Raw genomic sequence first — 25,568 nt, forward strand, 5'->3', positions numbered from 1 at the left:
GGAATGGAGGAGCAATATCTGCAATCTTAGTGGATTCCTATTTTTTAGTTGGTTTTCTAGATGGCTATGCTTCAGTAATGATTACAACAAGATGAGAATGATCTGTTAAAGACTGCTCCTTAGCAGGATTATTTTTTCCTTGATTGCTCTTGATTTTTTGAGTGATCTTCTAAAAAGATGGTTCTCCCATATCTCAGACATAGTTCATTGCATTCCAAAGAAAAAGGGAGAGAATCTAAAATTTCCAGAATTTCAAAAAATTGCACAGGTCTATTATTTGGATTCAGATTTGGTCGTGCAGGTCACTAAGGTCAGAGCAGAGGTGGAATGTTTGGAGGTAATTGAAGTGCAGGTTGTATTGGTGGTTGATTTTATGGCTGAGGCATCGCTCCCATTGGTTGATTAATCGATCCAGTGGGGCATTTTCGATTCTAGGACCACATTGGCCCTTGATTAGGTTGATTTTCCCATTGCAAAGGGTACAAATTGTTTGGTGTGTTTTGTCATGAAGGTGTAGGATATTGTTGATTCAACCAAGAAGAACCAAGGAATGACTAATGTGTCCAGGATGATAAACTATATGATTGTGGCTGGCAAGTATTAGGAGAATGTTGTTGGCTTTGCCAATTTAATTCAGGAAATTTTTGTTGAGAAAATTGTCAAAAAACAAAAACATAGAATGGTCCTGCAACATACTTGATGGGTGATTCTGCCATTGTCAACGGTGTGCCACAAAATACGCTAGTTCTGGCTCTTCTTCAGCTTCCTTAAATACAAATTTTAACCCAGGAAGCGAAGGACAATGACCAGTTGAATGATCTTTGGTAAAAATAGTACATATCTTGACTATATCCAATGGACTTTCTTTTGACTGTGCCTCTTCCGACAGTGAGGAAAAAAAATAGCTAATGCCTGTTCAGTTTTAGCCTGTTTCGTTTTCGCTGTAAAACATCCAACTCTGTTGTCAGTATACTTAGAGGTATCATTTTTTAAATATTCTAAAAGATTACCAATTTATGCTCGTGTAACTCCTCCCCCTGCAATTCTGTTGGATTTGTTAAGAGGATCGTGAGTCCTAAGCTTGGTTCATGTACTCCATCGTTAACACCTGATACACAATTTTACAATGTCACCCTACCTCTTTGAATTAAGTGTTTCTATCCATTCATCTTTCATACCTCTAATCAAATAAATTTTCAACACATCATTGGGTAAAGTAGTGTATGGTGATCTTTGTAAATTATATTGAAATATTTCAACATATTATTCCAAAGTTTCATATTCTTTTAACATCATCTTAAATATTTCTTCCCTTATATCCCTAGATCGGCAATAATCCTGATACTTAGTAAGGAAGGATTGTTTCATTTGATCCCATGAAGTTATAGTACCACCCCCCAATCCCATGAATCATCATAGTGTTTCTCCCTTTAAGGTAGAAGGAAACAACTTTAATTTTTTGGGGTCAGTAGTATAATCATATCCTTGGCATAAGACATCAAACTCAAACAAAAATGCATCGGGGTCTTCAGAGGCCATTCCATGAAAGTTTGGAATATTTTGCAATGGGATAGCCTTCATTGGTGCATTAGCCTGCAGGTCAACAATAGGATATTCTATGGTTGAATTTTGCATTCTTGTTACTACATTTTCCATTTGGTCAAAGATCTGCCAGTAATCTTCAGGGATCCCGTAATCAGGAGGTACTATCTGAAAAATAATATACTGGAAACAAAATATAAATGTATCATAATCTACAGGAAACGAAAAGAGAGAACACTACTCTTAACATATTAACTACAACAGGTCTATTCTATAGCAATTTCAATAAACCTAATTCAAAACAAAGCATTCAATATAACAAGCAGGGAACAAGAAATTGAGAATAATTGTGTAAATAGAAATAGCTAGAATAGTAGAATCAAACACCAATTTAATTATACAAGAGAAGACAACTTTGTTTCTAGGATCGGGCCCAAATCCAGAATCAAACTACCTTATGAAGGAATCATCACAACAGACTAAATCTGAGTAATAGACACTTCCATTCTATGTAGAGAACCAATTACAATTAATGTATTTGTAGGTCTGAGATTGTGTAAAAAATAATATAACAACTTCGAACAACCCCTTTCGAGGCTTAATGTCAGTCTTTATATTGTATCAATAAAAGATAAATATCAGAGAATCTATTTTTAATAATGAGCGATCCTGAGAATCTAAAGATTCTCAGGATGCTCATTTAAGCTACAAAGATCTTAATGCATCGGAAGACCAGGTCGAAAGGTTGTTTTTAACTATTCACTCCAAACAAAGTGTAACTGTCTGAGGCTTATACGATCTCCCATGATCATTCCAGGAAGCAGCATCAAATATCAATGTATCAATAGATTCTTGTCCAATAATGAAGATCCGTTCGTTAGGAAATAACACTTTAATGATCGAATCTATTCATAAAATAATGAAATAATAAATGCATATAAAATAGTACTAAAATCCATACTACACAAATTAGCATATCCTAATCACAAGAAAGACTTGGAAAATAATATGAAAATTAAGAAATAAGGCAAGGAAAATATGATAATTATGAGGCCCAAAAGTGAGGTTTTGAGGCCTTCCCAGGTCTGCGGCAGAGGTAAGGAGGGTTGCCAAAGGGCGGCGAAGGAGAAGGGAGGGCCGAAAGGGGGTTGTGGAGGCTACAAAAATGAGGGAAAGGCTTGGAGATGGAGGAAGAGGGGTGCTGCAAGGGAATAGGAGCAACGTTGAGGAGGTGAAGGCCTTAGAGGCCACGACAGACAAGGATGAGAGGGTTAAGAGTGTAGTGAAGGCCTTACGACCAAGGAAAAAGGGTTGAATGGAGGCAGAGGCAGAGAAATAGGCTTGCGAAAGAGAGGGATGGGAGCTGAGAGGTGGCTAGGAGGCCACGACAACGAAGAAAAAAGCTAGCAGAGGGTTAGAAAAGATCAACAGGGCTTGCGGTTTGGGAAAAGGAAGGCAGGGAAGGGCCTTAAAGGACACCCTAAGGAGGGATGATGATAACCTGGAAAGGCTATGCTAAGCCTCCAAGGGCAGAAATAGCTAGCGAGAGACCCAAAAAAAATTTGACAATGTCTCTAAAAAATTCAGATATGCTCCAAATCTTGAGTTTTCCTTGCAAATGATCAAAAAATTCCCTTGAAGATTGACGTTTTCTTCTTGAGATTGAGCTTTGATCTCGGGGGAGCAATAGAGGGTGGATATTGCCTTCCTAGGCCTAGATCCACTTCTAGAAACCCTCAAAAAATTTCCAAGGTCTAAAACCCTTGAAACACTTCAAAAATCTTTGAAGTTCATCTGCAAAAATTAAATTTCGAAAGCCTAAAACCCAACATATACAAAAAATCAAAATAAATCCCAAAATCCCAACTGCACATAAGGATTAGAAAATAAAATTATTTACAAAAAATTATTTTACAATATTTGCATTGATTTATGGCTCTTATAAGCATTTATATTCGTTAAATTCCCAATAGATAAAAATAGATGAGTAAAATAATTTAAATGGGTGAACAATGGCCAAGATCTCTAGAAAACTAATCGTCAAATAAGGCCTAAAATTTTACACAGTGGGCTCTTAAGCTTTCTTGTCTTGGGAGTTGGTTGGTCCAACTGAAGACTTCCCGTCATGCCCAAGATCTAAATCCATGAAGTCTCTACACACTTAAGATCAAGTTATTAGATCAATACGGGTTGGATAAACACCATAACGCTCAAGATCTAGAGATACATGCTATATCAATCAAGTTATAATTCCTTCTCTAAACCCAAAAACTAATGCAAGATACATATGCAAATAGTTAATCCAATCAACTGGCTAAAGAAATAATAACTTATAAAATATTATTCAATAGACATTAAGAACATGATCCAAAAATTTACCACAAGAAGCAGAAAAGGAACACCACCGTGAATAAACCCCAAAGTATTTTTATTATTTCCAGAAAAATTACTGCAGAAAGCTTGACTCAGAGCTTCTTTACAAAATTTTCTTGTAACGTGAGAAGCAAATGACTTCTAATTTATATATAAATCCTCGAAGTGGAAAATAGCGGCTAGTTGGCTTGATCCCCATCAAAATAATCTCGCCCGTTGATAAAAATTTTATCATCTTTTAATCTGCACCATCGAAAATCTATATTTTTTAGGAAGTTTCGAATTTCTCATAAAAACATTTTTTATTAACTCAAAAATATTTATTTTGAGCTAATTTCCCCAAAAAATTAACTTTGACTTAATCACCAAGGCCCAAGGGTCCAATTTTTCTAGAAATTTCCAATATTCCCTTGGTGGGGACCTCCAAAAATTAATTTCTTTAAGGCCCATGAATTTTTCCACTCAGAGAATTTAATTTCTCTAGGACTTTTAAGTTTTACTCTAATTAATTAATTTTTTGGCTTAGGATTTTAATTTATTTTCACCAAAAAAATTTAATTAATTGACACTTGAGGGGATTAATAATTTTTCCACCCTCTAATATTTTAGCCATGATGTCTAAGTATGAAGGTCCATGCACCAAAATATTTTTTATATAAGATAATTACATTTCAACCCTCAAAGGGGAACACCCGTTCGTTATAGACCCTCAATTTGTTACCTAATTCTACGACTCAATATGATTTGGTAGACCAAGTGATTTGTAATAATATAATATAGCCAATTAGCTTAAATTATTCCCAAATCACTTTTATAAAAGACTCAACTAAAACACTAAGACTCACCTAAGACCTTGAAGATAAATTCCATCCTAGCTTTGGGGTGAGGTTGGAGGGAAAAACTTTGTCGATCATCTGTGTTTAGAAACACAAATAAATCACTGAGACAAAAAAACTCCTAAGATGAAATTTGTCGCCAAGATAATAGGCTTACCTAGGTTGTTACATACATACATAGTCTTACGAGCATCATTTACATTAACATTTTGCAGAAAGGGTTTACAACTCTGACAAACTGATGACTGATGAAGTTGAATCCAAGATTATTTGAATGCTCAAACATGATGCAATCCCTTATCGAAAAAATGTACTGCTATAGGGTAGTTGACACGGAGTGTTCAACTTCTGGCTCTACTTGGGGACACGTTGCTTCACTGAAGGAATGTGAGAATCCAGAATCTGCACCCAAGCAACACACAAATTCATATAAGTAGCGTCCATCCAAATATAAATCAGAAATCATCATATAACATTAAGTACATGAAATAAAAGCTTTGTAACCAGTAATAATGCTACGAACATGAAAATATAATCTAGAGACAGAAATGAAATTTTATCTATGAAACAAAATGCTAGGAAAAAAAGGAATAGGGTTAGAAATATTATACAAAGGATTCCCTATGGCATCAGCTGTCATCTTTGAAGAACAACTTGAGCATTTGGCAGTTTGTAGGTAAGTCAAGTGGTTCGCCATCCAATGTGCTCAAGTGAAATTAATTTAATTTGGCGATGTCTTTGGTGATGTAAGGTCCCAGCCACAAACTGTCAAATTTCTTGTGACTTCCTTGTTTCTCATTCCTATTATCCCAAAGCAGCACCATGTCTCTAACCTCCAAAGATCTAGCTCGAGAAGATTTATCAAACTTTTCTTAACATTAGATTGGTTTTTACACATATTATCAAGAGCTTTTCTTCGAGTTTCATCTAACTCCATAATTTGATTAATTCTATCTTGGACAACATATTTATTAGTTGAAAAATGTTGAAGGAGTTGATAATATGGAAATTTAAGATGCACATGCAGAGTTACTTCCTAACCACAAACCAATTCAAAGGGACTTTTGCCAGTAGATTTTTCCTTGTAATCCTATCTGCCCATAATGCATACTTGATTTTTTTATCTGAGGACCATTTATTATCTCCTACTATTTTCTTGATAATGGTTATAAGATTTTTATTACTTGATTTCGCAAGGCCATTACCTTGAGGATAGTAGTTAGATAAATGAGATAAAATAATTCCATACTTAAAGAAAAAAGATGAAAACTATGTAGAACTAAAAGCTGTGGCATTATCAGTGGTAATCTTAGTTGGGACGCCAAATCTAATAATGATTTGACTTTCAATAAAGTCCATAATAACCTTTTCAATGGCATTCTTAGCAGGAATGGCTTCTACCCATTTAGTGAAATAATCAGTAGCAGTTAAAATCCATGAGTAGCCATTGCTAATTTTTTCATGAAATTTCCTAATGAAATCCAGACCCCACTACTGAAACAGTGCCTCAACAACCATAGGTTGCAAGGGAAGGGTAGATAGTTTTTGTTTCCCAATGAATAGTTGACAAGCTTGGCAACTCCTAACAAACTTATGCACAACAAAAAAATATTGAAGGCTAGTAATAACCAACTCTAAGAAATTTTTGGGCAATAGTTTTTTGCAGCATAATGGCCACCACAAAATCCTGAATGAAACTCAGAAATTAGCTTTTTAGACTCAATTTCATCAACACACCTAAGTATTATACCTTCAGGATTCCTCCATCCAAGGCCATCCTTCATGAGGCAATACTTAGTTGCTTTCAATCTAAGATCCCTTCTTTTATGAGAAACTAAATGGTCAAGACATGTAAGATTTAACAAATAATAAATGATGTCCTTGTACCAATCATGCTCTCCTAATATTTGCAGCTCAGGTGAAGATGAATCATTAAGACAAATCAAACCAAGAGATTTTTCATTACCTTCATTCAACATCTCAACTAATCCTTGACCTTTGACCGACTTAGTGGGTCTCATTTCCAAGTCATATTATTGGATTTTAGTAACCCACCTAACACGAGTTCTTAAGCAATCAGTTTGAGTCAATATATCTTTAATAGCAGAATGTGGGACAAAGGAAATGATTTTGGAATAATCCACATAAGTCCTAAAGTGCTTAAGGGACATGACCAAGGCATATGCTTGTTTTTCCATGGTAGTATAATTTAACTCATAATTATGAAGCACTCTATTCATGAAAGCAATAGGTTGCTCATGACCCTCCTTATTTTTTTTGTAACAAGATACCAGCAATTGTATCCTTAGAAGCAAAAGAAAAAACCATGAAATCTCTTGAATAATTAGGGTTGGCTAGAACAGGAGCTTTTGAAATAGCACCTTTGATTTCCTGAAAACCCTTTTTACTGTCTTCTTTCCATAAAATTTTAGCATCCTTCTTAGGAAGACTTTAAATAGGCTTGGATATCTCCTCGTAATTTGGAATAAATCTCCTAAGAACGTTTGTCTTTCCAAGGAAGGACTGACGAGATTTGAGATTATGAGGGAGATAAATCTTTTGGATTACCTCAATTGTTTTAGGTTCTATATTGATCCCATCTTTGGAGATGATGTGACCAAGAAATTTCCTTTCAATTAATCCAAATACATATTTAGCAAGATTCAAGGAGATTCCAAACTCTCCACATCTGTCAAAAACTTGCCTAAGATGATCTATGTGACTAATACCATCCTTAGAAGAAAGCGTAAGATCATCTTGATATATCTCAATGATTTTACCAATTAAACCCTTAAAAGCACAATCCATGGCCCTTTTAAAGGTAGCTCCGACGTTAGTTAATCCAAAAGGCATTCTAATGTATTTGAATGTACCCCATGGTGTGTTGAAAGTAGTTTTGTGTCGATCTTATTTCTTAACCCATACTTGATTATATCCTGAAAAACCATCTACCAATGACATCATTCATGAACATGTTACTCTTTGCAACATAATATCCATGTTTGGCAAAGGGTAGTTATCCTTTATACATGATAGATTAAGGTTTCTAAAATCAACACAAAATCTTATCATTCCATTCGTTTTTCTAACAATCACCGTGTAGAATGCCTAGTTTGAGCAACAATACGAACTGCAAGCATTTTTGAAAGCTCCTTCTAAACTACGGGGGCCAACTTAGTATTTATCTGCTTAAGTTTTTTATGAAAGGGTTTATCACTTTCATGTTTTAAAGGGATAGTGTGTTCCATGAAATCTTCCCTATAACATTTTAACTTATCATAAGAAAATGCTAAAACATCCCTATATTCATGAAATAAATCAATCAATTTCTTCCTTTCTCCATTACTAGTACCTTTACCAAATTTCACAATTTTAGGGTCACTAGAGGTACCAATGTTTACTTCAATGAACTCCCCTGGATCCATATTATTCTCATCTTTCTTCTTTGTGGCATCATGTCGATCAAAATGTTGCTCCAAAGCTACAATGTTCCTGGGAGTAGGATTTGTTATATCTTCATGGTTATTAGATCCATCCTCCTTACAACTAATCTGAAAATTTTCAAATTCATCCAAATTATTAAGAAAGTGAATCACCTGTTTCTCATCATCGAAAACCTGCCAATGCTCCATATTATCAGGTACAGAAGGTCTAAAAAATTTTCCATTTTAACCTTATCCTTTAACAATTCATTAGACAACTACAGAGTAGATGTCGCTACAGCAAGTTCATCTACGAAGTTATTCTTTTCTCTTGGGATAACTTCGAGGTCAAGAGCATCAAAATATTCCATATTATCCCATACAACATTTCGATAGTTTTTTAATATTTTATTTTTACATGTAAATTTGTTCTTAATCTACATGATAATCAAATCAGTCTCTCTTGATACTAAGAAAATTAATCTTCAAATCATTTTCCAATTCAACACCCAACGATAAAGCTTCATATTTGGCAACATTGTTGGTTTCTTCAAATTCCAATCTATAGGCAAATTTGAAAATGTGACCAAGGGGAGACTTTAACACTATTCCAGCACCTTTACCATGCCTAGAAGATGCACCATCAAAATTCATAGACCATACTTTATCCTTTAAATCACCCAACTTTTCATCAACCTTAACATCTAAAGGAATTATGGAGTTAGACAGAATGGCATAATTCCCAAGGTTAGGTTGTTCCTTTATTATCTCATTATGGGGGCTCTTGGGATCTTCAACATGGAATCTTCTTTCAGGCTCTCTATTAAGTCTAAGAAATCCAGAACCTGTAGGAGAAGGAATCATAGCATATGACCAATTCATTTGAATACTTCCTCCTAGATCAGAGGCCCACTTCCTTGACAATAACATTCCCCAAGCATCTGGTACATCAACTACAACTATGTCCATTATAATCATTATGTCAAGGTAAACTGATAAATGTACCTATAAATCCTTGATTAATCCATTAACCTCAATCTTTTTAGAATCCATGGAACATATGTTGTAATAAGGCGTAGAAATTCTTAGATTGTGTTGCTCCATGACCCTTTTGGTCATAACATAAGTTGAGGCACCAAAATCCAACACGCAGTTATATAATTGATAACAATTAACCAAGAAAGTAAAACAAAATGGTTGATTCCCTTGGTTATCTGAATCCATACTTTGCAAATATATGGGGGCATCCTGATAGACAGTTTCAGGAGCCTTTTCATGAGAAACATTAACACAAGGAGCTTCAATTGCATTTAATAACTTAGCCTTTTGGGAGGGAATCTTCAATATCTCTGTGACAGGAACCCAGATTTTTGCATCATTCAACCAACCTCCCAAACCAATATTCAATTTAGAGCTTGAAACAAGGTTAAAACTTCGAGGGGTAATCTCATTATCACTTTGATCCTTATTCCTTCTTTGATAGGTTAAGCCTTTATCTTTTGCAATCTCCAAGACTCTATGGGGAAGGCTTTTCACTAAATAGTTCAACCATCAAATATTTTTCGAGACTAAAGTTGTTGATACTATAGGAGGATGTAAGAGTCCTGACATCATGACTGTCTTCCTTAACTTCAAACCGATCCTCCATGGATAATTATACTCATTTCCAACAACATTTATTTGATTACTTGCCCCAAGCATCCCACTACCCATAATCCTCTTTACAGTGGGGCAAGTAGCCTCTTCATGAAGAGCATCACAGGCCCTATAATAAGGCGGAGCTTCATCCACAAGATTAGTATATTCAAGTGGATTTGGCGATCTTTTCTCATTAGATGGGCCTTTCTTCTGCCAAGCGTTATTATTTTGATTATTATTATTTCTAGGTTGGAAACTTTGTGCTTGAGATCTTTCCAATTGGAGCAACCTAGCTTGCAAGGCACTTATTTCCTTAGCATGGTTGGATATTAACTTCGCTTGATTAAGCTACATGCTTTCAAGTTTCTACAATAATTTTTGCATATGGTCATCATCGGATTCTTTAATTTCTTTTCCCTTAGATTCTTTTTATTTACTTGGACCCATATCAAACCTAGAATTTCAAACTTCCCAGATGCTCTATTATCCTTCTTAATTTCCTAAGCTAAAACTTGGGCAGTCTTATAATCGTTAGTTCTTGCACGTCTCAATTCATAAGAAGTATCAACATTAAAGGCATCAATATAAAATTCCAAAAGAGATTTGTCGGGAGGTTTATAATCTTGAGGTAATTCCTTAATAATACCATTAAACCTCTTATTAAATTCCTCTATTGTTTCATTTTCTTTCTTCTTTATGATGTTGATAGCTTTAACCAGATGTCTTTCTTCTCTCTTATCTCCATATTTGTCTTTAAAGGCATTAATAATCACTTGTAATGAATTGAACGAATTATCAGGATTTTCTGTAAACCAATCCAAAGCATCTTCCTCCAAGGTAAGAACAAAGAGGCTCATCTTTACATCTTCATGATTATAGTCAACACCTCTAGCATATTTACCCAACCAAGAGCCAAAAGCTTTTAGATGAGCATTAACACTAACTGCATTATTGCCTTGGAAAGAGGGCAACTTATCAATACCATTCTTTGGGAGATCATGGGGATAACCTTGAATGTTAGAAAAGTTAAAATGGGTGAACATGTCCATGATGTCTTGTTCAGTCGGGTCAGGGAAAAGCAAATGGATATCTATTTGAGATTAACAAGAAGTGTACGAGAATAGAGCTTGTGTAATCAAACTATGAGAACCCTTTCAGGATCCAGAGTGGGATTAACCAAGCTACTTGGATGCCTCCTAGTACACACTCTTGTAGAAGATGAAAGAAATGGAGTTGCCACTTGAACAAATATCTAACTTTGAGAAACCCAAGATGATAGGAAGGAAGTTAGTGAAGGGAACCAAGGACAATAAACTTATCCTGGTGAGAGATGAGAAGATGAACATGATTAAGATGAATGTCGCAAAGCCAATGTCCAATAAATTAATCCCTGACAACGATCCCAAAAGATGTTGTCACTCAAATTGTACAGGCACCGCGACAACGACTCAGGTTGGGGGCTGTCACCTTGATCCCTGACCTCTCTGTTTTAGTTGTCTCCCAATAGCAGGATATGGGGGGTAGACCCTATGGAAATGAAATGATGAAGGACAAGTCCGGAACCAACGAGTCTGAGAAACACAGTTGAGTGGCCTAGCTACCTGATTAAATTTAACAAGATTTTAAGGATTAGATTAAATTTATATTTGAGACTAGTGCCTTATGGAGTCAATACTCTCTCTTTATGAAATTGATACCAAGTGTCGAATGGGCAACTGCTTCTTTGATGTTTTTATAACTTATATGATATGCAGATCCTAAGACCTAGGTGAGATGCAAAGATTTTGGTTAGTTTTAATTAAATTCCCAGTCTAAATATGACCTTTCCCTTAACTGTTTTGAAGCTAGGCTCCAAGGTAGGTTGTGGGAAGGATGCCAACAAGAGGCAAGTAAGGGCTTGATTAATGATAGCTTTTGTTAGGCTCCTATCACCCGATGCCTCCGGTGATGCAGAGGCTTTGGCTCTGACAACTGCAAGGTCACTGTGTTAACCATCGAAGAGTTGTTAAGCCCCTCAAGCTAGATGAGAAGGGTGGCCCTAGAAGTATATCAACCAATCTTATGCTTGGAGGTAAGTTGTTAATGCAAATTAATTTTGGATGTGATGCAAGGATTTCGAGTGAATATTAGGCTAAGATTTCTAAATGATTAAGTACTTAGGCTATAATTAAATATTGAGTTAAAGAAACAAGTACTCACCAATGATATCAAGAGACAATATTAACCATAAGAGAATGTGACAAGTATTAAGTGCCAATGTTAATTAATCCACAAGATGCTCAACCAATGAACTACTTGACAATTAGCCAATGAGGATTAGACAATAAAACCAGTGTTTTCTAGATAAATTAGTAAATGGCCATTCAACTTAAAACATGTTCCAACTAAAAGAAGCTTAAGGACCTTAAGATTTCAAAGAGTCAATTTAACAAGATGTGTCCAACAAAATAAATGGTTTACTAATATGCTCAAAATAACAACACCTAATGATTAGAACATTTAGCCAATGATTACTAGACAACATAAACCAATGTTCTTTATGCAATTAGAAAACTCTAAAATAATGCTCAATACCAATTATTCAAGATGTAAGCGATTAAATTCACCAATATTCAGATCTTAGATATCACAGTGATTCTCAATCACTTAAATGACACTCAATGGTATTCTTTGAAAGCAAGATACTCGAGATGCCAAAATCATTCAACACTACTCCAGAATTAGAGCTTAATGTTTTAAGTGCTTTATGAGTGAGCTTATAGTGCAAATTTAATACCTTTAGAAATTATGAACAAGCTCAAAAGAAACAAGTGAACGCCAGTGTTCTTATCCAATATGACCAAATAGCACTTCAAACAATGAATCATATTTCTCCCACAATGAAAAATAAAAGCCTTATGCTATTTGTGTTCAAATTTTTTTCAGGTGATCAATTAGTAAGTGTATGATTTAGGAGGATCCTCAAAATGCTCAGCATTTTACAGTCTTAGATGCTCGTAAAACCATCACCAAATCAAAGATCTCGTCATGTTCATTCTAGTGGTATGTTCGATTTTCAAAATGGCCTCCGTATGAGGGAGAAAACGTACTCTGAAGTTTTACTCCAACACGCAAAAAATTGGACCTTCGCAGGCCAAGTGGATGTTGCTCAGAGTGACACGTGGCGGTCAAAGTCAATGCTAAGGTCTAGGTCAAGAACGTCGATCAACTAGCATGGGCCGAGGCTCGAACCCACAACCTCCGAAATCACATTGCAAAACTTTAGCAATAATCCACAACTCTACATTATAAACTATGAGCGCATATTTTATATTTAAATATTATGTGTTATGGCAATGGGGGTAAGGGGTTGGCAGCCCACCAAACCCCGACAGAATTGGAAAACAATATAAAAACAATACCAAATTTGGCGGACTTGAACCACATAAGAAATGCCATCTAAATCCAATCACATGGCATATAATGTTATGGGTCGAGCAACCGCCATAGTTTATGAACCGCCCGCTCCAATGACATTTCACCGAGGACGAGAGTTGCATTGTCACATGCCACGGTTCGAATAATGTTACACCGGTTGTTATGGTTGCAAATTGTATCAAATACATATGGCACGGGGTATATTACAGCTTTGGGATATCTGTCGATCCAATGTTTAAACTTTGGTTATAAGTGCCACGAGTTAAATAATATATGGTCATCGACCTATGGTTTATCCATATGGTGCGATACATCACAATAATAACTCCATATTTGTATATGGTTGCGCCTGTATACTATGTAAAACATTAAGTTGCAACATATTTCTAAGTTTGTCATTCAAGTCCGGGAGGTCCGCGGGTTTGACCCCGGGACTTGCCCGCAGCCTTATAGAATATATTACCAATGCGCCCCAGCTAAAGGGGTTGTAATGTGAGTTTCAAAATTGTGTTTTATTTGTGCCTGTAAATGCCTTTTTGGGCATATCTTGGCCATCCTTGGGCCTTTTTTAGAACGAAAAGTTGCGTTGGAGAGCAGAGGTCGGAGCCTTCATTCTAATAGTAGCCAATGGTGTCCAAAATGACTAAATTTTATGTAAATAGACTTTTTGGGCATTCTTAATATAGCGAACGCCCACTTGGAAGCGGACCCGGAGATGTAGTCTAGGAGGGATGAACTCCGTCATCAAATATCTTGAGTTTGTTTCTTATTTTCTTTGTTTTTTATGCTTATGTTCATATTTAAGGTTTATGTTTAAAGGCACTTAAAAATCAATTTCTCTCATTCATTCACATCAAAGCAACCTTAGTTAGTATTTGGTGAAATTGAGCAAATAGTCAATCTCGCGTTTTCGGATCATAGTTTGGTATCGAAGCGAGGTTGATCATGTATAAGCAAGATACTTTCCAATGTGAATGTTGATTAGATCCAGGTCGCGACGTGGAGAAAGGAAACTTGAAGAGATAAATCCCGAGATTAGAAAGAGGAAAGTCTCGCAAAAGATGGCAAGTTCAAATGAAGGAGAAGCTTATGCGACAAAGAGAGAGGAGAAATTTCAACAGATGTTCCTTAATATGCAAAGGATGATTGTAGAACTTTATGAAGACAAGAAGACTAGAGATGCAGCTTCATCTTCTAAAGGCACGAAAGTGAAAAAGGGCAAGGAAAAAGCTGATGGTAATGAACCTCCTTCTCATCCATCTTCGTCTTCTTCTTTTTCCTCATTCTCTTATCATTCCAGTTCAGATTCAGACACACAAAAGAAACCAAAGAAATCTCCTTTTTTGAAGTTGGATGTTAAGTTTGAATTGTCGATATATGATGGTGAAATGAATCCTGAAAAGTTAGATAACTGGATAAAGCAACTTGAGGTGTATTGTAGAATTCAGAATATTGTTGATGAATCTGCAAAAAATTAGTTAGCTACACTTAGAATGGGGGGAACAAATTTGATTTGGTGGGAAAGTAAAACTCAATCAGATTTGAAGCATAAAGGTAAAATTATCTCTTCATGGTCTAAGTTTGTTAAAGCTCTTAGAAATTAATTCTTTCCTTTAATATATATGTAACGGGCTGTAATGGATTGGCAGCATATAAGGCAAGGTAAAGGACAGAGTGTGCAAGAGTTTACACAGGAATTCAGGAAAAAGGCATTAGCACTTAATGTTCCATTAAACACACAAGATACTTTGTTAAAGTATATTGGAAGTTTGCATTCTTATTTGCGACATACATTGCTTATGTTTAATCCAACTGACTTTGATGAAGTGTGTGTACAAGCCATTCATATTGAATTAGGTGGCAGACCTTTTTAGTCAAAATTTTCAAAGAAACCATTCAAGCATTCAGAGAACAAATATTCCAAAGAAGGAAAAGGGAAGAGCAAGTTGAAAGGGAAGAAATCGACAACAGCTAAGAAAGAAGGAGAAAGGCCTACTTGTACTCATTGTCAGAGGGTTGGACATGATGACTCCAAGTGTTGGAAGCTTCATCCAGAACTTAAGCCAAAGAAGTTCCTTAAGAAGAAGGGTGAGATGAAAGCTAATGTTGCAGTCCAACAAGATTTGGGATCCGACTCCAGTGATGAAAAGAAGATAACCGCTATGGGTCTGATAGGTAATCCTTCTGAATCTAGCTCTAGTTCTACTTGTTCTGCATCTTCTTCAAAATATAATGATGTGATTGAAGAAAAGAAGAGAGTTGAATTGTTTCATATCAGGATTATCTCCAAGCACACTAAGATAGATACATTATTCGATAGTGGATCACAGGCAAATCTAATATCTGAGGAACTAGTAAGGAAATTGGGATTGGAAACTAAAAATCATCCAAAACCATACCCTTTAGGATGGTTAAAAGAAAACACTCAGATGCAAGTCACAAAACAGTGTCATTTAAGCTTTGCAATTACAGCTAATTTTGTTGATGAAGTTGAGCTAGATGTGATTCCTTTGGATATATGTGGAGTTGTGTTGGGTGGTCCTTAGCTTTATGATCAAAATGTCATATTTCATAGAAAGGAGAATAAGTATCATATTTTTAAAGAAGGAATTGAATACATTGTCACGGCACACAAAATGAAGACAATCTTGGATTTAATCAATGTTAGTCAAATGAAAAGGCTCATAAATTCAAGTAAAAATATGTTCTCATGTTTGTTAAAGAACAACCTAAAGATAAATATGATGCTTTTCAAGGGTGTGAGTCTCAGTTTAAGGACAAATTGGTTGAAATAGTAGATTCTTATAAAGAAATGTTTAAAGAACCAAAATGTCGACCTCCAAAGTGAGAAATACAACATGAGATTCAATTACAATTTGATGCCTCTCTTCTGAATATTGGCATCTATCGTATGTTAGTCATAGAAAATGAAGAAATTAAGAAACAAATTTAGGAATTGGTTGATAAAGACTTCATTCGACCTAGTTCTTCTCCTTTTGGATCACCGATCATATTAGTTCCTAAGAAAGACATAACTTGGAGAATGTGTGTTGATTTTAGAGCCTTAAATAAAATCACCATTAAGAACGGGTATCTTCTTTCTAGAATCAATGATTTGCTTGATCAGTTAAAGAATGTTGTTTACTTTACAAAATTGTATTTAAGGAGTGGTTATCATCAGATTCGTATTACAGGGAATGATATATGGAAAACTACATTTAAGACTAGACAGGGGCTTTATGAATGGTTGGTTATGTTGTTTGGTTTATGCAATGCTCCAGCAACTTTTATGTGAGTGATGAATGATGTGTTTCGTCATTTTGTTGATAAGTTTTTCATAGTCTACCCGGATGATATTCTTATTTTCAGTCCAATTTTGGAAGAACATGTAAAGCATGTTAAATAGGTCTTTGATGTGTTGCAAAGAGAGAAATTGTATCTCAAACTTTCTAAGTGTGAATTTGGAAAAAATTACTTAGTATATCTTGGTTACATAGTTTGAGGAGGTCATCTAAAAATAGATCCAGTTAAAATTGATGTAATAATTAAGTGGCCAAGACCTCAAAATGTGACGGAAGTTAGAAGTTTCTTGGGTGCAGTTCAGTATTGGAGGAAGTGTATTTCTCATTTCTCTTTTATTGCATCACCACTTCATGCTTTAACAAGTTCTAAAGTCTCCTTCCAATGGGGATTAAAACAAAAAAAAAAAAACATTTGATACTTTAAAGCAGAAAATTGTGACAACTCCAATCTTAGCATTACCAGATCTTCAACAACCATTTGAAATAGAAACTAATGCTAGTGGGTATGAAATGGGTGCAATGTTATTGCAAAAAGGAAAGCCTATTTGTTTTCATTTAGAAACGTTTTCTAAAGTAGTTGCTAACTATCCAACATATGATAAAGAATTATATGCATTAGTGGAAAGTGTTAAAAAGTGGAAACATTATTTAATGGGCAAAGAAACAGTGGTTCATACAGATCATCAACCACTCCAGTACCTTCAATCTCAAACTAAGTTGCAGAAATATTGACATTATAGATGGATGGGGTTTTTGCAGCAATTCCACTTAGTAATCAAATATAAGAAAGGTACCACCAATAAAGTAGTTGATATGTTATCAAGACCTTCTTTGAATGCTTCAGTTATTCTACAAAATAGTTCTTTAGCACATGAAAGTTACATTGAACAATATGCTAAAGATATTGATTTCAAATATGTTTATGAATCACTAACTCATGGTGTTCAGGTGGAAGAAGTGAATTATCATGTTCATGATAGGTTATTGTACCATCTTGGAAAGTTGTGCATACCATAGGGAGAAAGAGTGCATGTGATTAGGGAAGCACATTCTTCTCGTGTTTCAGGGCATTTTGGTGTAGGTAAGACAGTGGCACAATTACAAAGGTATTGCTATTGGCCTCAAATGAATGAAACAATTGCTAAGTACATCAAAGGTTGTGTCATGTGTTCAACAAGCAAACCAAACAACAGAAAGTTAGGTTTGAATATGCAACTTTCAGTTTCTTCTAGACCATGGGATAGTATATCGAATTTTGTAGGAGGACTTCCAATGTCTAAAAAAGGGCATGATTATTTGTAAGTTGTTGTTGATACATTTAGCAAAATGTGTATTCTTGTTCCATGTAGAAAGCAAGTTACTGCTGAACAGAATGCATAGTTGTTCTTTCAAATGTATGGGTTTATTTTGGGTTGCCTACTTCTACCATTTCAGATCGGAACTCTCATTTAATAAGAGAGTTTTGGTCCACTTTGTGGGGACTCATGGACATTAAGCTGAAAAAGAGCAAATGAGAGTTGCCTACTTCATCCACAAATTGATGGGCAAATAGAGGTGGTGAACAAAACAGTGATACATCTTCTCAGAGGCTATTGTAGCAAGCACCCTAAGTTGTGGGATGAATCCTTACATTATGTCCAACATGCTTACAACCAGGCCTTGCATTCTTCTACATGTAGGTTTCCTTTTGAAACATGTTTTGGGTACCTGCCAAAATCACCAGTGGACTTCATGTTTGGTGAAGAAGCTGAGAAGGATGGACATGGAGATGCCAACAAAGCAATCAAGTTCATTCAAAGAATCCAAATGATTCATGAAGTGGTGCAGGATAAATTGCAGAAAAGTCAAGCCAAGTACAAAATGCGGCATGACAAGCATCGGGTGGATCATCACTTCCAGGTTGGTGATCAAGTATGGATTTACATCAACAAAGAAAGTATGAAAGGTGAAGGTAAAAAGTTGAAACCTATCAGGTATTGTCCATTTAAGATTGTTGAAAAGAATGAGCACAAAGCATTACGGTTAAATTTGCCTCCATACATGCACATATATTCAGTTGTCATAGTTGAAAATTTGAAGTTTTATGAACCTCCTATAATCATGGATCCAGAGGAAAATGCCCAAATTCCAACTGTATATGATTTTGCACCTGAATGTATGATTGAGTTACAAGAAGACACCATTTTAGACAAAAAGGTCTACACTTCCGGGAGTGGAGATGTTGAGCATATTCGAGTGGGGCTCAAAGGCATGAATCCAAGCAAGGCAAAGTGGATGGAGATCGGAAGGGTGAGGGAGTTGTACCCTCACCTCATGTCTGCTTAAAACCAAACTTTTGGTGGTCCAAAAGCTTCTAGTGGAGAGGAATGATCTAGGAGGATCCTCAAAATGCTCATAAACAATCTCATATGTACACAAAACCAGTGTCAAGTCGAAGAGCTCGTCGTGTTGATTCCAGTGGTATGTTCGATTTGCAAAATGGCCTTCGTATGAGGGAGAAAACATACTTTGAAGTTTTGCTCCAACAAGAAAAAAATTGGGCCTTTGCAAGCCAAGTGGCAGTTCCTCAAAGTGACACGTGGCAGTCAAAGTCAACGCACAGGTCTAGGTCAATAGCGTCAGTCAATTGGCATGGGTCGAGGCTCAAACCCACAACCTTCGGAAGCACATTGTAAAACCTTACCAATACACCACAACTCTACATCATAAAATATAGGCACATATTTTATATTTACGCCGTAAGGCGTTCCCTCTGAGAGGAACTCCCCTCCGTGCCGCGGTGTCTCGTTATGGGCCCTTAGATCGATTGTTAGACGATGAAATAAACTCCAACCATTAGATCATCGGCGAGTCATTTCTCTGCATCTTCATCAGCTTCTGGCTCTTCTGTTTCATCTTCTGCATTGCCGCCCTTAGCTTCACCCTTCAGGTCTGCATGGGCAGGTTATGGAAAGACAGGTGGCCTGCGGCTTTCATCGTCTCTCCAAGACTTCTCAACATACCGCAAGGTTGGTTCTGAAGAAGGGGATTTAGCCTTGAGCGGTGCTGGTATTCTTCGAACAAAACCTTCATCGATAAGGGAGGGCACAGGAGGAGGCACTAGCTTTTCAAAGGAGAAGGGCCTACCTTCAACACCATTGAGAAAACAATGCTGGTTAAAGGTGGCTGTTGGGTTTTTACTTCTCTTAATGCTTTTAATTCTGATCATTGCGGGATTTGGTTGGTTAAAATCTTATCGGAGTACAGAGGCATCACATTTTTCTATAGTTTTGGACTGTGGGAGCACTGGTACCCGAGTTTATGTGTATGAGTGGGTGCGGAATGATGGCAAGCATCAAGGGAGTCTTCCAATGGTGCTGCGCCCATTTCCTGAAGGTACTGATGGCAAGTCAAGGCAACAGAATGGTCGAGCTTATCATCGCATGGAAACTGAACCTGGTTTTGATAAACTTTTACACAATGAATCAGGGTTGAGGTCAGCCATGGAACCACTGCTCCAGTGGGCTGAAAAGCAAATACCGGCTCATGCTCATAAAAATAGCCCTCTTTTCCTTTTGGCCACAGCAGGGCTTCGCAGGATGCCAAGTTCAGATTCAGAATGGATCCTGGACAAGGCATGGTCAATTCTAGAAGAATCTCCATTTATGTGTCGAAGAAACTGGGTTAGGATAATTACTGGGGTAGAAGAGGCTTACTATGGATGGGTAGCTCTTAATTATATGATGGGTAGATTGCAGAATATGCCGATTCTGGAGACGTTTGGTGCACTTGACTTAGGGGGTTCCTCATTACAGGTGACATTTGAATCTAAATATGGCTTGAATCTGACCATTGGAACAATGGAACGCCATCTAAATGCATATTCTCTTACAGGTTATGGCCTAAATGATGCCTTTGAAAAGTCCGTTGTACTTCTACTCAGAAAAAATTTAAAAACTGACAATGGGAAATTCTCTGGTGGTCAGTTGCATCTCAATCATCCTTGCATACATGCTGGTTATAGACAGCAATACTCATGTTCTCAGTGTTCTTTCTTACTCCAGAATGGAAGTCCTCTGGTTGGTGGAAGAGACATAAGTAAAGAAGAATCTCGAGTAGGGCTTGAGTTGATTGGTGAGCCCAACTGGGAAGAATGTGAAGCTCTAGCGAAATCAACCATAAATGCCTCTGAATGGTCACATTCGGGGGCAGGGACAGACTGCAAACAACATCCTTGTGCTATCAGTGATCAGCAGCAACAATCTCAAGGGCAATTCTATGCTATGTCAGGTTTCTTTGTTGTGTTCAAGTTTTTTAATCTATCTGCTGCTGCTTCATTTAATGATGTTCTAGAGAAGGGTCGGGAGTTCTGCACTAAAACTTGGCAAGATGCTGAGCGGAGTGTTGTTCCACAGCCTTTTATAGAACAATATTGTTTTCGTGCTCCATATATAGTATCACTCCTGAGAGATGGTTTGCAATTGAAGGAGCAACAAGTAGTTGTGGGGTCTGGTAGCATTACTTGGACTTTAGGTGCTGCATTGTTCCATCGGTAATGGAATTTCTCCAAGTCGTTCTGGTAAGCTCTGTAACTGAAACTTTAAATTATTCATCTTCAACAGTTTTTTTGCCATTTTGATTAAATTCTTCCAGATCCATCACAGTGAGTTTTTTGAGTTGACATTTTGATCCAGCCAGAGTGGCTCACCATCAGGACTCAAAAAACACTTGCTGGCTCGAAGCCTCCAAATATCAACTCAAAAAACTCAGTGTGATGGATCCAAAAAAAATTAATCAAAGTTATTCACATCACAGAATCCTTAACTCAGAAAAAACTTATTTTACCAATTGAATAATCTTAATTGATCATTTTTCTTTTCCTTCACTCACTTGACAATCTGCCTCTATATGTTTGTGTTTATGTTGCCTTTTAATTCTCTTTTCTTTCAGAGGCTATGCATTTATTACTCTTCGCTGCATCTTATGCTTATGTCAAGTTTTTAACCTCCGTGGTTACAGAAATGTTGATTCCCCTGTTTTTGCATAAAATTTTCACTTAAGTTTCTTATTGAATTTACAAGTGTTTGTTGCTTGAGTGCCATGCTTGGTTGTCTTTGGTTTGCCAAAGGTTTTGAGAAGATTAATACGATTAGTTTGGACTAGTGCTCAGCTGAGTATTAGCAATAGTTTATAATTTCTGTAACTATACTCATGATGATGATTTGTTCCATGAAAAAATAACACACAACAAAGGATCTGTACATGTGAACCTGTAGTATGTGGAATAAAGTCAGCTCACTCCCGTTGAGGATGTCAATTAATTTTCTCATGTTCCACTAATCTCAACAAGGGTAAAAGTTAAAACCACAGAAGAGGCATCCTCAGGTCATGAGCTGTTCAAGACTAAAAGCTCATGGGCTCTTGATATGTATGGCTATTGCTGTTCCACATTTTTCATTTTTGTGATTACTACACAATTAAATGCAGAACAGGTTTAAAGTCTATGAAGTGTTTCAGATGATTGGGAACACCTATGGCAGTATTGTGTGGAAAATGGGTATATTATAATGTGGCATTGTGGCTGCATCTAATGTTTCCTCATAATCAGGTTTCTGGGATTCCAAGTGAGCTGAGGTGCCTCCCTTCCTGGATGCTTTGTTCACAAGGATGAAACCAAGTGCCTTTGATGCACCATTTGCGTGAGTCAAGAACTGTGGATATGAAGAATGGGATACTCGATGACATTCTACATGATATCGTTGACGTTGTTGGATTATGTCAAACAGTCAAAGTGGACAATGAAACATTTGGAGATTCCATGAATTTCAAAAAGCATGCCTTCCTTAAAGCAAATATAAAAGATTTAACACTGTACACAGGATACTTCCCAAAGCTTGTTTAATTATAAAACACATATATTTCTCAAATGTAGAAGTCATACCATGTGTGTGTTCCTTAATAAACCTTATAATAGAGTTTATAGAGCTGATCTTTTCTACGGACGAGATAGTCATTTAGGAAAAGAGGCTAACTTGAATTTGAAATGTTGTGTGGTCATTAGTATGTGTCGTAACTATGTTAAAGAAGCGACCAAATTGAAGAAACAGCAAGTGTATTTCCCTGGAGGTACCTTGTAGTACTGAGAAATTATTAATGATATGTTTTTCACCCCTTGTATTTAATATGCAAACAGGAATCTAGCAATTAGTTATTTTGTTTTTTCTATTCAAGACCAGATCCATAGTGCCTAAATTTGCTACTGGGCTAACTTGCATAGCCATGACTCTTTTCAGCATCTGGTCACAAAGGAGTGTCCTCTCTAGTTCTGTTTTCACACCAACACGTTTCTTGGCAAGTGCCTTAGGGCATCTTAGTTGACCCTTGTTTCTGGTCATATGCTCAGGATTCTTTCCTTGTTCCCTGCTTGTGAAATGTGTCAAAAAGATCTGAGCTATAACATCAATTGTAACATTGCAGATCATGCTTGTCACTATTTTTTTTATGCTCCTCTTCATTGGCCACTGATCCATGGCAATGCATTCCTTTTCTGATGAGTGACATTCAGAAGAAGTTTTTAACATTAGAATAGTTTGATTCCAATTTTGGTTATAATTTAATACAATGCATACTTCTTCGATCCTGGAAATTGAGGGAAAATTTTACATGCAAGAGATATCGAAGACAGTGCACCTTCGTAGGTAGTTAATCCAGGGGATAACCATCAACATGGTGAAAAACTCAAGTTGAATGTGTTTCCCGTGTGATCTAGGCTTAACTTTCCCCAACCTCTTACATGCTCATTATTTGCTTATCATTTCCTTTTTTCTCCAAAGGCATTGCTCTAAGTTATTCTTGACAAACGGAGTTATATGGGGAAGTTGTTCATATCATGGACAGAATTAGCAAGGATCGAATAGAAGTTCACCACTTTTGCATCTCTCCAAAAGCTTTAGCTTTGTTTACACATACTGTAAACATGGATACGTTTTGGATCTGATTGGATTTCTTTTTTTATGGGCTTGGTTCTGATGCAACTGACATTTATTTACAATGAGGAATTTCATCTCTTCTTTTCCATTTTCCTAAAGTTGTTTGAACTCATTTCCAGAATTGCTAACTGGTGTGGTTGAAGCTACTATAAAAAAGGATCAAATAAGGCAATTCTAGGGGATGGGCTGACATCCATTGTAGGAGGTAGGCTGCATGTTCTACTCTTCTCATGTATTATCATTGAACTGAAATTTAAGTCCAGGACTACAGTTTGTAGATCTGTTTCTATTGTCTTTGGTGCTTTGATCCTTCAACTAGTTTCCCCCATTTTATTCTGTCTCATGTGTTGTGAAACTGCCTTCCCTATAAGTGGTTCGGGGGAGAAGCTTTGCTTCTTTTAATAACATGCTCAGTCTACTAATCCTGATTGGATGGGATAGAAATTCATGTGGTCGCCATTAAGATTTCTATTGTTTAGTTTTACTTTACAAGAAGGATTTTGTATCTACTTTATTGATCTCATCACAGGAAACCTTCCAAATTCATTTGTCATGTAATTCTAATAATGTTGTTTATTCTTCCTTGAAATGAAATTAAAACAGTTATGAATCATGATGTTGCAAATTGTATATGATTTCTGTCTGTGTTTTCCCAAGCATCATATTCTGTAATGTAACTGGAATTATTTTTCTTCATTATTTTCAGGGGATGGAAGAGCAAAGATACCACTTAGCCCTTCAAATTCAGGGTGTCAGCAACCATTTGGACTTGCGCAAAGCCTTGCGGGTGGAAGTGTGCAACATGCTGATTCTCTCAAGCACCAGTCAACTGTGTCAGTTGGATTGTGTTTTCCAAGCAATTTGGGGCAAATACAAACTGATACTAGACCCTTGTGGACGCCTCACAGAGGTCAAATGCGGTTGCAGAGTCGACGATCACAATCAAGAGAAGATCTCAGTTTATCAGTTTTAGAGAGCCATGTCGTCAAGTTGTGATGGCTAGAAGCTGTATATAGATTTTAGAGAAAGGCTGTGCTTTTCTCAAAAGTGTACATTACAGGAGAATCTGGAATATCAACTTGTTAAGCGAGTGTAGCTTTATGCAGCATCTCTGGGCTGGTTCTTTATGTATTGAGGGGAGATCCCTACAGCACAACTGAAATATATACTAAAATATTGCGAATTGTATTTTTGGTCTCTCTACATTTTGGCGGATGGTTGGATCTTGTTAATTTTATCTGTAATGTTAGCATATTCATCTCGCTTAGCGTCTTTGATGGATATTTGTAACATAAATGCATTTTAAATAACATTTCTTTTTCAACTTCAGGTCGCTGACAGCCAAATGTCATATTATAGAGTTATCATTTTATTCTTTTTGGAAATTTCGAAATCTCTTGGGACCCGTGTTGTTTCCTGGCAGTGTAAAGTTTCTTTACTTTTCAGAGGTTAAAAGGAAGATTCTGAACACAGTTCATTGGCAGTTCATTCATGTGTTATCTTTAATAGTCAAACTCCAAGTTCATACGATTCAATTAGTCTCCAAACCTTTTAGACTATTTAAATTTATACCAATGGCAAATAATTATTACAACAATGTACTTGATTTATATCATTCAATTTTTTAATCAGGAAAGAAAATTGATCTTAAATTTAGGAAATGTCATTTTTCGGAGCCAAAATGGCAGAAAATAGTGGTTGGAATACCGTAATTACGCCGTAAGGCGTTCCCTCTGAGAGGAACTCCCCTCCGTGCCGCGGTGTCTGGTTATGGGCCCTTAGATCGATTGTTAGACGATGGAATAAACTCCAACCATTAGATCATCGGCCTTTTTAGAAACCAAGCGTCACCGAAGAGAGGCCAAGCGTCTGTGGATGGATGAGAGAGGACAGCAATCTGAGGCGCCTCGATCCCCTTCGATCTGAACATCAGGGAGCTCTATGAAGCGGATCATGTCCCTTGACGAAGATGGCAGGGTGTGGTGAGGAGAGCCGTCCATCCATTCGGCGGTGAAGAAGGTGACAGAAAACCCATGGTACACAGTGAGCCGAATATTCACACCAGTTCAC

General features: G+C 36.6%; 1 pseudogene across 1 annotated transcript; it reads left to right on the plus strand.

Moving 5' to 3' along the window:
- Positions 1-19,355: 19,355 nt before the first annotated feature.
- On the plus strand, positions 19,356-24,690 carry LOC149228402 (putative apyrase 7 pseudogene; annotated as a pseudogene). Its single transcript, XR_016248351.1, has 2 exons — positions 19,356-21,088; positions 24,205-24,690. The product of XR_016248351.1 is annotated as a putative apyrase 7 pseudogene (transcript).
- The last annotated feature ends 878 nt before the right edge of the window (positions 24,691-25,568 follow it).

Source organism: Pinus tabuliformis, chromosome J (assembly GCF_031772625.1).
Source record: "Pinus tabuliformis cultivar Carrire ecotype Pingquan chromosome J, CPIR1, whole genome shotgun sequence".
Lineage (NCBI taxonomy): Eukaryota > Viridiplantae > Streptophyta > Pinopsida > Pinales > Pinaceae > Pinus > Pinus tabuliformis.